General features: G+C 36.2%; 1 pseudogene; it reads right to left on the bottom strand.

The window, feature by feature from the left end:
- The window catches only part of LOC127835552 (neurogenic locus notch homolog protein 1-like), an 88678-nt pseudogene that overhangs the window by 24385 nt on the left and 50621 nt on the right, over nt 1-13672 (bottom strand).

The following is a 13672-nucleotide window of genomic DNA, read 5'->3' as shown; positions in this document are numbered from 1 at the left end:
TAAATGTTGATATTTACACACACAACAATTGTTTTGGAAAAAGTGGAATTAAGGAAGTTATTTCAGAAAAAATAAGATTGGAAATGAGTCACAATTTTGGCCCAAAATTTGACCAAAAAAACATTGATTTAGTTAAAACCTGTGTATTTAAGCTCAATTGCAACGATAGCCGTTCGTACCCAAAAATTTTCGTGCACATTTTTTGTTCGTACCCAATTTTATTTTTTGTACTAAATTTGTTTTTCGTACCCATTTTTTTTGGCAATCAAATTTGTTTCGTACCCAATTTTTTTTCGTACCCAATTTTTTTATAATTTTTTTTTCTTACCCATTTTTTTTCTCCTGCTCAATTTGATTCGTACCCAATTTGTTTCGTACGCAATTGTTTTCGTACTCAAATTTTTTTCCATTCCCAAATTTTTTCAAACCAAATTTTTGTTTGTACCCAAATATTTTTTCCTACCCAAAATTTTGTTTTAACATAACTTCTTCATTTATTCACCAATTCGCTTTAAATTAATACTGAACATCTCTTATGACAACACGGTCTATCTCTACCATCCATGTCCACATTCCCTACCAACATAGGCCTTTCCCACCCAAAATTGCCTTTTAATATCATCTATGCGGCGTGGGGATAAGCGTAGGCCTCTGCCGCGCCACTTCTAGTTTATTTGTGTTCCTTTCTGAAGAGAATTATTATGATGATGATTGGTTGGGGATGAAGTGCAACAAACATATTTATGCCTTCTGAAAACCCTCTATTAAATATTCTCAAAATTTTAAGTAATAATATTGATTTCACAGAAAAATATTAAGGGGAGAAACAACAGTATATAACTTGAATTGTGCATGGCTTGCCAGGAATGCAATCTTATTTCTCCAATGATCCCAATCATCCACCTGCTTATCAGCAACTAATTACTTCTCTATTGACTGTTCCAGAATTGTTCTGGTACGGTAGTATTAATTGATGCCTTTTGAAAGGGTTATGTGATATAACAGGCTTGCAGCTTAAATGCCCTAAGTTGCTAGAAATAGGCCCGGCTGGGAACTCCCATCAAAGACCTTCAGACTGATAAGAATGGAACACAAGTTGTAATGGCACACAGTTTATGGATGAGGTCGGTAGTTTTGATGTGATTATCAGAGATGTGTGTTTTAAATAGGGTTGACAAAGACATTCGCTCGCCCCTGGAAACCATGCTCTTCAGAGCACCGGAGCCCTTTTCAAAGTAAATCAAAATATTATAAGAACAAATGTTCTCAGCATGTTTCATTAAGATTGACTTATAGAGAGTTCACAATGTTTCACTATAGCAATAATAAGAAATCTGCCACCCATCTCAGGACCTTGCTTTTAAACCAACTGGAACTATTTTCAGACTCACCTTGCAATGATATTTCCAATTAAAACAACAATGAACAACAATGAACCCTATTTTAAACAAAAATCTTTGATAATCACAAAAACAACCCGAATCACATCCATTTTTGAACTCGTCCGAGATATCCACAAAACCAATGTTTTGACCACATTCCATGATGATTAGGCAAAAAAGGTGACTTCTAGAGTGTTCACAAGCTTTGTTACTAGGCAAATATAAGGAAAAATGACCCGTTCCTGGCGGCCATGTGTTTTACGGATCCAAACCATTTTCGAACTCAACCAGCGTATCTAGGAAACAAATGCCCTGACCAAATTTCATGCAGATTGGGCAAAAAATGTGTCTTCGAGACTGTTCACATCTGAAAAATAAATATGTCCCCCAATATAGACAGGGGGCATAAAAATCAAACACCAGCCACACGTCAATCTTATTTTACACTTTCTGTAGCACAGCCTTATTATAGCCAGCAAGAATTCAAGCTAATTTGTATGGTAGACCTTTACAAATGAAAAAGAGGTGAACAGTTTTATTGTACTATAGGAGCAGCATCATTTGAAAATGCTGTATGCAATTGTGCAGTGTGGTCAGGAGCTACCATGTCTGCTAATGAGACCATGAAACCTGGAGTGAGTGTATGATCCAACGGTGAAACCTGGAGTGAGTGTATGATCCCACGGTATTGGTGCAAGTTCCGCCGAACAGACACCGGTTATTTGTGAGGCATTCATTAATGTCTGAAAACCAGACAAACTTATATAACTTACTAAATATCATACCCTATATAAATACCTACCTCTGTGAACATATGGTTTAATTCATGTTCTTTAAGTGTCATAACAGATTGGCATGTGGAGTCCACAAGGGCTAATCAGATACAAAACTTTCCGCCTTAACTTAATTAATTGCCAAGAAGAGACATCCCTAAAAACAAAAAATACAAAATGCTGAACTTGTCGTCATTGATTAGTTTGTGTAGACGAAACAGGCTGATTGGGGACGACATTTAACCACCATGCATTAAGCCCTATTTTCCCAGAGCAAGGCTCATATCTGTTACACGTGCCAGTCTAATGGCTGAAATGTAACATTCTGAACATTTGTAATCAAATTAAATTTAAATTTACATAAATAAAGGGTTCAATACAAAACCACAGCATCACATTAAGAAATGTTAATCAGTTACAGCAGTTATACAATTAAAACTCAACATAATCATTCTTAGAAGACCCCTAATCAACTACCGGTACTTTTGGAATAACAAACATGTCCTAACTAATGTGCAGTTAATAAGTGATTAGAACTTAATAAGCCTAATCAGTCCCACTTCTTTGAGTTTTTTCATACACATTTGAGACAACTTAATCACAAACTTGAGCTTTGTTTGGATGACACACTTTATTTTCCCATTAGGTAGACATTTTTTGCATAATGTCATTTTGTACTGTGTACAGAGTATAGTATCCCAAACATACTTGGTCAATATCTGACTCAACGATTTTATTTGATTACAGTTAAACAACTATGCTCGCATTGGTGTTTCATAAAAGCTTTTTTGAGTTTTGAGCTTGACTTAAAACTGAGTTCGAGGATGAACATGTTCGTATTCTCTGAGCTGACTGACATTCTCAATCACAGCTAAGTGGATATAAATCAAATCCAAAATTCATGACTTGATAAAAACAAGAGGGTCTGAAATGCCCAACGTCGATCACCTGAGATAAAAAGAATCAATGGAACAAATGCTCTAACCAAGTTTCATGAAGAATTAACAAAAAATTGTCCCCTGGCGGCCATGTGTTTCAACAGACCTGAATCATTTTTGAACTCGTCCAAGATATCATTTGGACAAACCTCTGACAAAGTTTCATGAAGATCCGACAACAAAAGGTGATCACAAAAGTTCACCATGAGCAAAAAATAATATTATGCTCATAAAGATATGTTTGAAGATGATATTATTAAAACTAATTGAGTAAACTAAATCCTGATTTGATAACAATATTTGTATTCAGCAAGTCTCATTCAGATGGAACTAAAAATGTGACTAAAAGTATTCAAAATTGTTCACTATAAACAACTGTGGACATACAAAAAAACTACCACCCCCTGAGAGCCTTGTTTATAAACAAACATGAACTATTTTCAGACTCACCTTGCAATTATATTCCAATTAGAAAATCAATAAATCCTTTTTTAAACACAAATCTTTGATAATCACACACACAATTCAGACCTCATCAATAAACTGTGAGCCTCAAAAATTATATCTTCTGTTATCTATGGTGCCACACATAAAACAAATAGCACAACAAGGTATCAAGTTGCTGTTCTAAAAATAGAACAACAAGGTTCACTTATACATGTTTAATGATTTGTGCTCAGGCAGCTAATTAGGGTCATTTGGAGTAATTAAGTGGGCATTCATGATTGGAATTCAAACAATTCAAGCTATGAACAGTTTTTCTCTTTTAATCCCTTTAGTAATTTTCTGCAAAATAAATATTACTACATTAAACTTCGAAAATATTTAACTAGAGTGTAAACAAGGTTTTACAATAGCAATATAAGGAAAAATGCCCCGCCCCCTGGTGGCCATGTTTTTCAACCATCTGGAACCATTTTCAAACTCATCTTAGATATCATTTGGACAAATCTTCTGAAAAAGTTTCATGAAGATTGAACGATAAATGTGGCCTCTAGAGTGTTAACAAGGTTTTACAAAAGCAATATATAGCCATATAAGAAAAAATGCCCCGCCCAATGGTGGCCATGTTTTTTAAACCAACCGAAACCATTTTCAATCTTGTCCAAGATATCATTAGGACAAATCTTAAGACAAAGTTTCATGATGATTGGACAATAAATGTGGCCTATAGAGTGTTAACAATGTTTTACATTAGCCATGTATAGCCATATGAGGAAAAATGCCCCAACCCTTGGCAGCCATGTTTGTCAAGTAAACATAACCATTTTCGAACTCATCCAAGATGTCATTAAGATTAATCTTCTGGTCAAATTCATGACGATTGGCAAATAAATGTGGCCTCTAGAGTGAAAACAAGGCAAATGTATACGGCGCACATCGCACGACGCACGACAGACAAACGGCGATCACAAAAGCTCACCTTGAGCACATTGTGCTCAGGTGAGCTTAAAAATGAGAATGTCCTTCATTCTGGGCCCTTGTTTAGTGCTTTCCCCCATAAGAAGCAAAGAGAAAATGGCTTAAGCAACCAGCATAAAACCAGAACAGCCTGCGAGTAACTCGCAGTCTGTTCAGGTTCTTTGCTGTTTGCTGCTCATCAGTATCTAAGAGTTGGAAATGAAGCCTTAAAAACTTGAATCTAGTAAAAAATATCTTGATTTAAATTTAACTTTTTAAGTGAATATAAATGCATGACAATATGTATCTAAGAGGTAAAACACAAATTGTACGAGTACTGCGTACCAATTTCGCAGTTGAGGCCGGTGTATCCCGCTGGACACTGGCACTGATATGATCCTGCATTGTTGATGCACACAGCGTCATTCAGACAAGGTTTCATCTCACATTCATTATTGTCTGAAAGGGGAGATAACATTGTAAGATGCAAAGAGGAGATAACAATGTAACAGGACATTAAACATATTTTTGGCAGTGAAGCATATTACTCGTCAATATGCGTAGACAAGAATAGACATTTGATACTGGCTATCATTTGCATCAGAGAATGGAACTTGTAATTTAGTAGGTAAGAAATAGCAATTAAACACCTTTATAAATATTTGGTAATAATAAAATGAAACAGTTTCATAAAGATTCATCATCGGTTCTTAATGATTCACAACGATGTGTTGAGTACAGGTGATAAAGAAGTTTAAAAAAAAACACACGTTGACTAAAATTGATTTGTGTTTTTTTTTCCATATTCATATTGAAGAAACAAAGTTAACATAAGTTATGTATTTTTTTTATTTTTCCACTCTTAAATGAATGGGTGTATGTTTGTTTTTTTTAAAGATAAAGACTATCGCATGATTGCATATATTCACATTTCCTTTGGTTCTACTGGAAATATATGAAGAAAAGAGAACAGCTTATATATAAATAAAAGTAACATTGGGCTGGAGTTTTATTTTATCCAGCTCAGAAGCTAAGCAAAAATGGCTATGAAACCTATTTGCTGCTCATCAGTATGCTATGGTTTGGAAATGAAGTCTTTGAAACTTGAATCTAGTAAGAAAGGCCTTAAATGAAATTTGATTTTCTAAACGACTTCAAATGGGTCAAAGAGTGTATCTGAGTGGTAAAGGATTAATTGAGACGTGCTTTGTGAAAAAGGGATTTAATGCGTGTGCGTAACGTGTCATCACAGATTAGCCTGTGCAGTCCGCTAATCAGGGACGACACTATCATCCTAAACTATATTTTTGGTAAGAAGAGACTTTCTTTAAACATAAAATATCATAACAGCGGAAAGTGTCGTCCCTGATTAGCCTGTACGGACTGCACAGGCTAATCTGGGACGACACTTTACGCACATGTTTTAAACCCCATTTTCACAGAACAAGACTAAACAAGCAAATTCGTTGAATTGATATCCCTCGCTAATATGCTTCTGGACACAAAAGTGTTTTATTTGACACTCAGCTAAAAAAGCATATTTTAAAAACAAAGGCCAATAACTCCGTTATTAACAGATGGTGTACAATACGATTTTGCGTACATCATTCTATATATATAGTCATACCAAGTTTCAATGAAATCTGCAAAAGCACGTCCAAGATATGGCTCCGGACACAAGAGTGCCGGACGGACGGAAAGACGGACGGACGGAAAGACGGACGGACGGACAACGCGAAAATAATATCCCTCCGCCTATGGCGGGGGATAATTAATGAAGCTGTTTTATACCGTATTTACAGTTAGCACCTCTCCATTCCTTGGGACACGTGCACTTGTAAGAGCCCTCAGTGTTAGAGCAGGTGCCCCCGTTGAGACACGGGTTACGGGAGCACTCGTTGATATCTGCAGGTAATAAATGCAGCTTGAACATAACTGCTATAGATTACCAGACACCAGGGCACATATCCCCCATCCAATTCTTAGACTTATTTATAAATAATAGTCTTAGCACCAATAAAACTACACACATATCAAAGATTGTATCTGAGTGGTAAAGGTTTAATTAATAAAGCTGTTTTATACCGTTTTCACAGTTCACGCCTCGCCATCCCTTGGGACATGTACACTTATACGAACCCTCAGTGTTAGAGCAGGTGCCCCTGTTGAGACACGGGTTCTGGAGGCACTCGTTGATATCTGCAGGTAATAAATGCAGCTTGAACATAACTGCTATAGATTACCATTCACCAAGGCTCATATTTCCCAACCAATTCTTAGACTTAATAAACAAGGCTATTGTCAAGCAATATGGTCCCCTACCGGCTCTACCATTGTCAGAAATTCCACCATTTTCAGAATATTTTTTTTTTGGTTGCCATATTTTGACGTAGAAACAAAATGAAATAACGTGCATAATTTCCATATTGACATCTATCCATGTTGCAAGTTTCATGAAAAAATTTAAGAACTTTTAAAGTAATCGCAGGATCCAGAAAAGTGTGACGGACTGACAGACAGACAGACTGAAAGACTGACAGACGGAATGCAAACAATAAGTCCCCTCCGGTGAAACCGGTAGGGGACAATAAAAGGCTTAGCACCAATAAAACTACACACACACCAAAGAGAGTATCTGTGTGGTAAAGGTTTAATTAATAAAGCTGTTTTATACCGTATTGACAGTTCGCGCCACTCCATCCCTTGGGACATTTACACTTATACGAGCCCTCAGTGTTAGAACAGGTGCCCCTGTTGAGACACGTGTTCTGGAGGCACTCGTTGATATCTGCAGGTAAAATATGCAGATTGAACATAACTGCTATAGATTACCAGTCGCCAGGGCCCATATTCCCCAACCCATTCTTAGACTTAATTATAAATAATAGACTTAGCACCAATAAAACTACACACATATCAAAGAGTGTATCTGGGTGGTAAAGGTTTAATTAATAAAGCTGTTTTATACCGTATTCACAGTTCGCGCCACTCCATCCCTTGGGACATGTACACTTATACGAGCCCTCAGTGTTAGAGCAGGTGCCCCCGTTGAGACACGGGTTACGGGAGCACTCGTTGATATCTGCAGGTAATAAATGCAGCTTGAACATAACTGTTATAGATTACCAGTCACCAGGGCCCATATCCCCCAACCAATTCTTAGACTTAGTAATAAATAATAGGCTTAGCACCAATAAAACTACACACATATCAAAGAGTGTATCTGAGGGGTAAAGGTTTAATTGATAAAGCTGTTTTATACCGTATTGACAGTTCACGTCTCTACATCCCTTGGGACAATTACACTTATACGAGCCCTCAGTGTTAAACTAAAACATTGATTAAGTTTAAACCTATGTATTTAAGCTCAATTGCAACGAAAGCCTTTCGTACTTAAATTTTTTCGTACCCAATTTTGTTTCGTTCCCATTTTTTTCGTACCCAACTTTTTTCGTACCCAAATTTTGGTTCGTAACCAAATGTTTTCGTATCAACATTTTTTTCGTACCCAATTTTTTTCCGTACCCAAATTTTTTTCGTACACATATTTTTTCGTTTCAATTTTTTTTCATACCCAAATATTTTTTCGTACTCAAATTTTTTTTCCGACCCAATTTTTTTCGTACCCAATTTTTTTTTTGACTTCATTTTCTTTTCTTTGCAAATTTGTTCGTACCCAAATATATTTTGTTCCCATTTTGTGTTAGTACTAAATTTTTTTTCATACCCAAATTTTGTTTTAACATAACCTCTTCATTCATTCACCAATTTACTTCAAATTAATACTGAACATCTCTTATGACAACACTGGCTAACTCGACCATCCATGTCCGTATTACCCACCCCGGGGTCCCACCAACATAGGCCTTGCCCACCCTTAATTGCCTTTTAATATAACATCTATGCGTCTTGGGCATACGCGTCGGCTGGCTGCATGTGGCATAAGACCCATTTTCACATGACACAGCTCATACAAAATAGTTATATGTTACACAAAATCAAAAATATTAAAACAAAATTATTGTAAGTTATGGAGACCAGAGCTACATATACCTAGAAATGAAAAGAGTTAATGCTAGTAACAAGAGTAGACCATACATTTTGACCACATTTTACTTATATTCAACATGCGCATTAAAACATACCTTTCTCACAGTTGGCCCCAGTTCTACCTTCGATACACTGGCAGGTGTATGATCCCACGGTATTGGTGCAAGTTCCGCCGAATAGACACCGGTTATTTGTGAGGCATTCATTAATGTCTGAAACCCAGACAATCTTATATCACTTACTAAATATCATACCCTATATAAATACCTTCCTCTGTGAACATATGGTTTTATTCATGTTCTTAAAGTGTCAATCATAACAGATTGGCATGTGGAGTCCACAAGGGCTAATCAGATACAAAACTTTCCGCCTTAACTCAATTAATTGCCAAGAAGAGACATCCCTAAAAACAAAAAATACAAAATGCTGAACTTGTCGTCATTGATTAGTTTGTGTAGACGAAACAGGCTGATTGGGGACGACATTTAACCACCATGCATTAAGCCCTATTTTCCCAGAGCAAGACTCATATCTGTTACACGTGCCAGTCTAATGGCTGAAATGTAACATTCTGAACATTTGTAATCAAATTAAATTTAAATTTACATAAATCAAGGGTTCAATACAAAACCACAGCATCACATTAAGAAATGTTAATCAGTTACAGCAGTTATACAATTAAAACTCAACATAATCATTCTTAGAAGACCCCTAATCAACTACCGGTACTTTTGGAATAACAAACATGTCCTAACTAATGTGCAGTTAATAAGTGATTAGAACTTAATAAGCCTAATCAGTCCCACTTCTTTGAGTTTTTTCATACACATTTGAGACAACTTAATCACAAACTTGAGCTTTGTTTGGATGACACACTTTATTTTCCCATTAGGTAGACATTTTATTGCATAATGTCATTTTGTACTGTGTACAGAGTATAGTATCCCAAACATACTTGGTCAATATCTGACTCAACGATTTTATTTGATTACAGTTAAACAACTATGCTCGCATTGGTGTTTCATAAAAGCTTTTTTGAGTTTTGAGCTTGACTTAAAACTGAGTTCGAGGATGAACATGTTCGTATTCTCTGAGCTGACTGACATTCTCAATCACAGCTAAGTGGATATAAATCAAATCCAAAATTCATGACTTGATAAAAACAAGAGGGCCTGAAATGCCCAAAGTCGATCACCTGAGATAAAAAGAATCAATGGAACAAATGCTCTAACCAAGTTTCATGAAGAATTAACAAAAAATTGTCCCCTGGCGGCCATGTGTTTCAACAGACCTGAATCATTTTTGAACTCGTCCAAGATATCATTTGGACAAACCTCTGACAAAGTTTCATGAAGATCCGACAACAAAAGGTGATCACAAAAGTTCACCATGAGCAAAAAATAATATTATGCTCATAAAGATATGTTTGAAGATGATATTATTAAAACTAATTGAGTAAACTAAATCCTGATTTGATAACAATATTTGTATTCAGCAAGTCTCATTCAGATGGAACTAAAAATGTGACTAAAAGTATTCAAAATTGTTCACTATAAACAACTGTGGACATACAAAAAAACTACCACCCCCTGAGAGCCTTGTTTTTAAACAAACATAAACTATTTTCAGACTCACCTTGCAATTATATTCCAATTAAAAAATCAATAAATCCTTTTTTAAACACAAATCTTTGATAATCACGCACACAATTCAGACCTCATCAATAAACTGTGAGCCTCACAAATTATATCTTCTGTTATCTATGGTGCCACACATAAAACAAATAGCACAACAAGGTATCAAGTTGCTGTTCTAAAAATAGAACAACAAGGTTCACTCATACATGTTAAATGATTTGTGCTCAGGCAGCTAATTAGGGTCATTTGGAGTAATTAAGTGGGCATTCATGATTGGAATTCAAACAATTCAAGCTATGAACAGTTTTTCTCTTTTAATCCCTTTAGTAATTTTCTGCAAAATAAATATTACTACATTAAACTTCGAAAATATTTAACTAGAGTGTAAACAAGGTTTTACAATAGCCATATAAGAAAAAATGCCCCGCCCCCTGGTGGCCATGTTTTTCAACCATCTGGAACCATTTTCAAACTCATCTTAGATATCATTTGGACAAATCTTCTGACAAAGTTTCATGAAGATTGAACGATAAATGTGGCCTCTAGAGTGTTAACAAGGTTTTACAAAAGCAATATATAGCCATATAAGAAAAAATGCCCCGCCCAATGGTGGCCATGTTTTTTAAACCAACCGAAACCATTTTCAATCTTGTCCAAGATATCATTAGGACAAATCTTAAGACCAAGTTTCAAGATGATTGGACAATAAATGTGGCCTATAGAGTGTTAACAATGTTTTACATTAGCCATGTATAGCCATATGAGGAAAAATGCCCCAACCCTTGGCAGCCATGTTTGTCAAGTAAACATAACCATTTTCGAACTCATCCAAGATGTCATTAAGATTAATCTTCTGGTCAAATTCATGACGATTGGCAAATAAATGTGGCCTCTAGAGTGAAAACAAGGCAAGTGTATACGGCGCACAACGCACGACGCACGACAGACAAACGGCGATCACAAAAGCTCACCTTGAGCACATTGTGCTCAGGTGAGCTTAAAAATGAGAATGTCCTTCATTCTGGGCCCTTGTTTAATGCTTTCCCCCATAAGAAGCAAAGAGAAAATGGCTTAAGCAACCAGCATAAAACCAGAACAGCCTGCGAGTAACTCGCAGTCTGTTCAGGTTCTTTGCTGTTTGCTGCTCATCAGTATCTAAGAGTTGGAAATGAAGCCTTAAAAACTTGAATCTAGTAAAAAATATCTTGATTTAAATTTAACTTTTTAAGTGAATATAAATGCATGACAATATGTATCTAAGAGGTAAAACACAAATTGTACGAGTACTGCGTACCAATTTCGCAGTTGAGGCCGGTGTATCCCGCTGGACACTGGCACTGATATGATCCTGCATTGTTGATGCACACAGCGTCATTCAGACAAGGTTTCATCTCACATTCATTATTGTCTGAAAGGGGAGATAACATTGTAAGATGCAAAGAGGAGATAACAATGTAACAGGACATTAAACATATTTTTGGCAGTGAAGCATATTACTCGTCAATATGCGTAGACAAGAATAGACATTTGATACTGGCTATCGTTTGCATCAGATAATGGAACTTGTAATTTAGTAGGTAAGAAATAGCAATTAAACACCTTTATAAATATTTGGTAATAATAAAATGAAACAGTTTCATAAAGATTCATCATCGGTTCTTAATGATTCACAACGATGTGTTGAGTACAGATGATAAAGAAGTTTAAAAAAAAACACACGTTGACTAAAATTGATTTGTGTTTTTTTTTCCATATTCATATTGAAGAAACAAAGTTAACATAAGTTATGTATTTTTTTTTATTTTTCCACTCTTAAATGAATGGGTGTATGTTTGTTTTTTTTTAAAGATAAAGACTATCGCATGATTGCATATATTCACATTTCCTTTGGTTCTACTGGAAATATATGAAGAAAAGAGAACAGCTTATATATAAATAAAAGTAACATTGGGCTGGAGTTTTATTTTATCCAGCTCAGAAGCTAAGCAAAAATGGCTATGAAACCTATTTGCTGCTCATCAGTATGCTATGGTTTGGAAATGAAGTCTTTGAAACTTGAATCTAGTAAGAAAGGCCTTAAATGAAATTTGATTTTCTAAACGACTTCAAATGGGTCAAAGAGTGTATCTGAGTGGTAAAGGATTAATTGAGACATGCTTTGTGAAAAAGGGATTTAATGCGTGTGCGTAACGTGTCATCACAGATTAGCCTGTGCAGTCCGCTAATCAGGGACGACACTATCATCCTAAACTATATTTTTGGTAAGAAGAGACTTTCTTTAAACATAAAATATCATAACAGCGGAAAGAGTCGTCCCTGATTAGCCTGTACGGACTGCACAGGCTAATCTGGGACGACACTTTACGCACATGTTTTAAACCCAATTTTCACAGAACAAGACTAAACAAGCAAATTCGTTGAATTGATATCCCTCACTAATATGCTTCTGGACACAAAAGTGTTTTATTTGACACTCAGCTAAAAAAGCATATTTTAAAAACAAAGGCCAATAACTCCGTTATTAACAGATGGTGTACAATACGATTTGGCGTGCATCATCCTCTTATCCATATATATACTCATACCAAGTTTCAATGAAATCTGCAAAAGCACGTCCAAGATATGGCTCCGGACACAAGAGTGCCGGACGGACGGAAAGACGGACGGACGGAAAGACGGACGGACGGACAACGCGAAAACAATATCCCTCCGCCTATGGCGGGGGATAATTAATGAAGCTGTTTTATACCGTATTTACAGTTAGCACCTCTCCATTCCTTGGGACACGTGCACTTGTAAGAGCCCTCAGTGTTAGAGCAGGTGCCCCCGTTGAGACACGGGTTACGGGAGCACTCGTTGATATCGGCAGGTAATAAATGCAGCTTGAACATAACTGCTATAGATTACCAGACACCAGGGCACATATCCCCCATCCAATTCTTAGACTTATTTATAAATAATAGTCTTAGCACCAATAAAACTACACACATATCAAAGATTGTATCTGAGTGGTAAAGGTTTAATAAATAAAGCTGTTTTATACCGTTTTCACAGTTCACGCCTCGCCATCCCTTGGGACATGTACACTTATACGAACCCTCAGTGTTAGAGCAGGTGCCCCTGTTGAGACACGGGTTCTGGAGGCACTCGTTGATATATGCAGGTAATAAATGCAGCTTGAACATAACTGCTATAGATTACCGCTCACCAAGGCTCATATTTCCCAACCAATTCTTAGACTTAATAAACAAGGCTATTGTCAAGCAAAATGGTCCCCTACCGGCTCCACCATTGTCAGAAATTCCACCATTTTCAGATTATTTTTTTTTTGGTTGCCATATTTTGACGTAGAAACAAAATGAAATAACGTGCATAATTTCCATATTGACATCTATCCATGTTGCAAGTTTCATGAAAAAATTTAAGAACTTTTAAAGTAATCGCAGGATCCAGAAAAGTGTGACGGACTGACAGACAGACAGACTGAAAGA

The sequence above is a fragment of the Dreissena polymorpha genome, chromosome 6, assembly GCF_020536995.1.
Source record: "Dreissena polymorpha isolate Duluth1 chromosome 6, UMN_Dpol_1.0, whole genome shotgun sequence".
Classification (NCBI taxonomy): domain Eukaryota; kingdom Metazoa; phylum Mollusca; class Bivalvia; order Myida; family Dreissenidae; genus Dreissena; species Dreissena polymorpha.
Note: the sequence above shows the minus strand (reverse complement) of the source record. Positions and strands in the feature narration are given on the sequence as shown.